The sequence below is a fragment of the Nycticebus coucang genome, chromosome X (genome assembly GCF_027406575.1).
Source record: "Nycticebus coucang isolate mNycCou1 chromosome X, mNycCou1.pri, whole genome shotgun sequence".
Taxonomy (NCBI): Eukaryota; Metazoa; Chordata; class Mammalia; order Primates; family Lorisidae; genus Nycticebus; species Nycticebus coucang.
In genome coordinates this window covers 45011058-45017291 of record NC_069804.1, presented here as the reverse complement: position 1 = coordinate 45017291, position 6234 = coordinate 45011058, and the positions used below count along the sequence as shown (strand labels likewise).

At 38.4% G+C, this 6234-nt stretch overlaps 1 non-coding gene across 1 annotated transcript; it reads left to right on the top strand.

The window, feature by feature from the left end:
* Positions 1 to 5213: 5213 nt before the first annotated feature.
* LOC128578744 (U6 spliceosomal RNA) lies at positions 5214 to 5319 on the top strand. Its single transcript, XR_008377877.1, has one exon. It is a non-coding gene; the product is annotated as a U6 spliceosomal RNA (small nuclear RNA).
* Positions 5320 to 6234: the final 915 nt, after the last annotated feature.

The window sequence follows — 6234 nt, the reverse complement described above, 5'->3', positions numbered from 1 at the left end:
AGCTGTTACAAATTTTTTAGGTCTAATTAATTCATTAAGTGTTTTTAACACTTGTAATGCTGTATTATCATACTATGGATTGCTTTGTAGATTTACAGGTAATATTACATAAGAAGGTTTTTTTATAATTAACATAACATTTACTTGTTTATCATGTTGAATATTAAAGGACGCAATACAATTAGTTATTTTTACAAGTTAAAAGATTTTAAAGGAAATACATAGTTAACTGGATCACATGTAAATTCTTTCATAAATTCTCTTTTATGAGTTTCATTTAACCTGCACAGACCATCTACAAACATTCTAAACTTTCTTGAACTTTTGCCCTGCCTTTTACTTTCTTACATAACTATTCTGTTTCAGGACAAAATTTATCACACAAGATTCTTTCTTTACACAATGTCATTCTCCTTTCTGTTTAATTTCTCTTACTCTCAAAAACTCACTTTCCACCAAACAGGATCCTAGTTTACTATGAAGTCACTTATTCACTCAGCTAAACTGATAATTAGAAGGTTTAAAAGGCAAGAATTTTATCCGTTGACAAAGATTCAGTTTGTAAAAATATTTTTCTTATTTATACAAATTACTAGTGGCAAAGGGCCAATAATAAAGGTTCTAAATCTCACCCTTGGGATTCTGCCAGTGCTGCTGTCTGGGGGCTGTAACACTTGGGAGGCAGGCCCGCCCCACGAAGGGCAGGGGGGCCCCCAGCTTCCTTCTCTGCTGGGCTTTTTCAGCTGTCTTGGAGCCAGTGGAAATGCGCCCGGTGGTTTTGTTTGCTATCGGCGAGTGTACTTTCATTTTCTTCAAGCGGCGGGTGAGATCTTGTAGTAGCTGCTGGCGCCTCCTTCTGCGTTGTCTTTTCCGAATCTGAATTAACTACTTCTGGAATAACTTCAAAGTTTTTAGTATAATTTGAACTTCTACTAATTGTAATTCCAACCGTTCCAGGTAAAAGTTGTCTTTTCATTGCAGTGGGGATTAAAGTAACACCGTCCTATTTGGATAATAAGACATTCTTTTCATTTGTTAAATTTAAACCTGCACTTTCAGGAGTGCCCCGTGAAAGGTCATGAATAGTAAATTCAGGGGCTTGAGGATTTAATGTAGATAAAGGCTGTGTGTTACAAGCTACAGCCTGCTCTCCCTTGGGGCCTGGGCTGGGAGAATGCCCCTTATCTAGTTTTTTGATCTCTGTACGTCCTGATCCTCAGGATCAGTGTCTCCCTTGTTATATAAGGGGGTTCCATTCTTATGAAATTTTGATTTACATTCATTTCTCTAATGTCGCCCCTTCTTACAACGAGGGCATAAGCCGGGCGGTTCCCCCCTCGGCTTATTGGCATGGGACTGTTTACAGTCCTTCTGCATGTGACCTGGCTTGCCACAATTGTAGCAAGTGTCAGCAGGAGCTCTCGGCCCCTTACCTCCCTTATTGAAGGTATTTTCAATATAGGCGCTGAATTTCTGTCCTTGCATTGCTGCAGCATAGGCCATACTTTGGACTATCGCTGGTGAGGCATCTATGCATGCTTTAATATCCTTGGTTAATGCGTGCCCCATGGTACCTGCTGATTGCTCACACTTAACCGGTCAGCCTTTACCGGCGGGACTGCAGCTCCCTGGTGAGAGCCGCCCTCAACCTTGAAAAAGAAAGAAAGAGAGAGAAGATTACCTGTCCTTCAGGTCCCTGTTCGGGCGCCACCTGCAACGGACCGCCCTGTCGGTGGCCTTCAGTCCGAGGAGGTGCAGGGAGAAGGAACGAGGAAAGTTGAGAGGTCGGCGCAGGAAAGACAGTCTGACACACTACGGGTTGGAGTATGCAGCTGTGATTTATTGGAGTATGCAGTTGTAAATACCAACACATGTTGGTATTTATACATTTTTACAGAGCTTACATAATGCAATCTTTTTGCTTACGTGTGTGGGTTATCTTTGCGTTTACAAGTGTGATTTATCATGCATTGTTATGTTTTAACGTTCCGCTTCCGGAGGGTGGCGGTTATTAGTCAACTCTGCCCGCTTTCTCCTATCTCAGTTTCTTATTATCTTTTTAGAACAGCTTGACATCTTCTTTATGTTAATGCTTGACTAATTTTACATTTACTATTTGATCTTATTGTTATTGATAATTATAATTTTGATTTAGAGTAAATTCTTTGACAAGTATTATTTTTCCTATTGATTTTTATTATGCGTGACAATTGGTGAAACAAGATGTTCTGAACAGGACTTTATGGTGGGTGGATGTGTTTCAGTGACTTTGTAACTTATGTAGATAATTTGTATTTTATGTCCTTGGGCTTATCGTCTTAGCTCACTGGTGGGAAAACATCTTTATGTGCTCATTGTTGGTGCCACTGAGTTTAGCAGCTCACAAGGCTGTGCTCTATCTGGATTAGTAGTGTATTGTGCTCATTCTTAGGAAAGTACATATTGACAATTTATCAGAACAAACAGACTTCTGGTACAGGATGACAAACACATGAGTAGACGCCACAATCTTTAAACTTAAGTGGGTAACTGAGCATGCTAGGCAACATTTCTGATGCTGTGCATACTGGGGGTGCTGGGGGCAAAGCTCCGGGGAGCACAAACCACCTTCCCGTCGTTCTATAACGCGGACAGCACTGCCTCACTACGGCTATATGCCGTGGGCGCGGCAGAGTAAAATCCCTAATTTTATCAATAAGAAATGACAGAGAGCAAATAACAACAGACTCCTCAGAAATTCAAAAAATCCTTAATGAATCTTAAAAAAACCTCAAATCTCAGAAATATGAAAATCTGAAGGAATTAGACCAATAATTTGAAGCATGCCACCTTCCTAGACTTAGCAAGAAAGAAGTGAAAATGTTGCAAAGACCTATATCAAGTTCTGAAATCAACTATACAAAATCTCCCCCAAAAGAAAAGTCCAGGACCAGATGGCTTCACATGAGAATTCCACAAAACCTTTACGGAGGAACTAGTACCTGTATTACTTAACCTTTTCCAAAACATACAAAAAGAAGGGATACTTCCCAACACATTCTATGAAGCAAATATCACCATGATCCCCAAACCAGGAAAAGACCCAACAAGAAAAGAAAATTATAGACCAATATCTCTAATGTATATTGGTGCAAAAATATTCAATAAGATTCTAGCAAACAGAATCCAGCAATACATCAAACAAATTGTATACCATGACCAACTGACTTTTATCCCAGGGTCTCAAGGCTGGTTCAATATACGTAAATCTATAAATTTAATACATCACATAAACAAACTAAAAAACAAAGACCATATGATTGTTTCAATAGATGCAGGAAAACCTTATGACAATATCCAGCATACTTTTATGATCAGAACACTTAAGTTAATAGGTATAGAAGGGACATTTCTTAAACTGATAGAGGCCATCTACGGCAAACCCACAGCCAATATTATATTGAATGGAGTAAAATTGAAAACCTTTCCACTAAGATCAGGAACCCGGCAAGGTTGCCCACTGTCTCTGCTGCTTTTTAACCTTGAACGGAAGTCGCAGCCATTACAATCAGGCAAGAGAAGGTGATCAAGGGTATCCATATAGGATCAGAGATCAAACTGTCACAATTCGCAGATGATATGATTGTATACCTGGAAAACTCTATGGACTCAAGTACAAAGCTCTTAGAAGTGATCAAGGAATACAGCAGAGTCTCAGGATACAAAATCAATACTCACAAATCAGTAGCATTATATACATACCGACAATAGTCAAGCTGAAAAAACAGTCAATGACTCTATTCCTTTTACACTAGTGCCAAAGAAGACGAACTATCTGGGAGTGTACCTAATAAAGAACATGAAAGATCTCTATAAAGAGAACTATGCAACTCTATTAAAAGAAATAGCTAAAGATATTAACAAATGGAAAAACATACCATGCTCATGGCTGGGAAGAATCAACATTGTTAAAATGTCCATATTACCCAAAGCAATCTACAGATTTAATGCAATCCCTATCAAAGCACCATTTCCATGCTTTAAAGATCTGGAAAAAAATAGTATTTCATTTTAGATGGAAACAGAAAAAACCTCAAATAGCTGAGACATTACTCAGAAATAAAAACAAATCAGGAGGAATCACACTACTAGACTTCAGACTATACTATAAATCTATAGTGATCAAAACAGCATGGTACTGGCACAAAAATAGAGAGGTACATGTATGGAACAGAATTGAGAACCAAGAGATGAACCCAGACACTTATCATCATTTGATCTTTGATAAGCCTAACAAAAATATAAATTGGGGGAAAGATTTCCTATTTAACAAATGGTGCTGGGTGAATTGGCTGGTGACTTGTAGAAGACTGAAACTGGACCTACACCTTTCACTTCTAACAAAAATTGACTATCAATGGATAAAAGACTTAAAAAGACATGAAACTATAAAGACTCTTGGAGAGAGAGTTCAGGGGAAACACCTGAAGAAATTGGCCTTGGAGAATACTTTATAAGGAGGACACCCTAGGCAATTGAATCAATACTAAAATATGTTACTGGGATCTGATCAAACTAAAAAGCATCTGCACTGCTGAGAACACAGTAAATAAAGCAAATAGAAAGCCCTCAGAATGGGAGAGGATATTTGCAGGTTATGTTTCTGACAAAGGTCTGATAACCATAATCCACAGAGAACTCAAACTTGTTAATAAGAAAAGAACAAGTGACCCCATTTCATTGTGGGCAAGAGACTTCTACAGAAGCTTCTCTGAAGAAGATAGGCGCATGGTCTACAGACACATGAAAAAATGCTCACCATCTTTAATCATCAGAGAAATGCAAATCAAAACCACTTTGAGATATCATATAACTCCAGTAAGAGTAGCCCACATAACAAAATCTGAAAACTACAGATGTTGGCGTGGATGTGGAGGAAAGGGAACACTTCTGCACTGCTGGTGGGAATGCAAGATAATATTGTTTGGAGAACACTCGGGGATCTAAAAATAGACTGGCCATTCGATCCTGCAATTCCTCTACTAGGTGTATATCCAAAAGACCAAAAATCACTTTGCAACACAGACATTTGCACCAGGTTGTTCATCACAGCTCAATTCATAATAGCCAAATCATGGAAGAAGCCCAAGTGCCCATCAACCCATGAATGGATTAATAAATTGTGGTGTATGTATACCAAGGAGCACTATGCAGCCTTAAAAAGGATGGAGACTGTGCTTGCTTTGGCAGCACATATTCTAAAATTGGAACCATACAGAGAAGATTAGTATGGCCCCTGGCAAGAATGACATGCAAATATGTGCTAAGCAAAGAAATTTTAGAATTAAATTTAACCTTTCAACATTTGCATCTAATAGACATCTATAAAACATTTCATCCTAAAAAAAAAATCAAATACTAAGTAAAGCAAATAGACAGCCCTCAGAATGGGAGAGGATTTTTGCAAGTTATACTACTGACAAACGTCTAATAACCAGAATCCACAGAGAACTCAAACTTATTACTAAGCAAGAACCAAGTGATACCATTTCATTGTGGGCAAGAGACATGAACAGAAGCTTCTCTGAAGAAGACAGGTGCATGGCCTACAGACACATGAAAAAATGCTCATCATCTTTAATCAACAGAGAAATGCAAACCAAAACTTCTCCGAGATACCATCTAACTCCAGTAAGAGTAGCTCACATCACAAAATGCCAAAACAACAGATGTTGGCATGGATGTGGAGAAAAGGGAACACTTCTGCACTGCTGGTGGGAATGCAAGCTAGTACATTCCTTCTGGAAGGACGTTTTACAGAACTCTCAGGGATCTAAATGTAGATCTGCCATTTGAGCCTGCAATTCCTCTTCTAGGTGTATATCCGAAGTACCAAAAACCATTTGCCAATAAAGATATTTGCACCAGATTATTCATTGCAGCTCAATTCATAATAGCAAAGTCATGGAAGAAGCCCAAGTTTCCATTGACCCATGAATGGATTAATAAATTGTGGTATATGTATACCCTGGAATACTATGCAGCAGTAAAAAAAAAAATGGAAACTTTACCTCTTTTATGTTTACATGGATGGAACTGGAAAATTTTCTTCTCAGTAAAGTGTCTCAGGAATGGAAAAATATATATCCAATGTACTCAGTACTACCGTGAAACCAATTTATAATAACTCACACTTGCATATGAAAAATGAAACACAATTTTAGCCTAAGTTGAAGGAGGGTAGGGGAGGGCAAG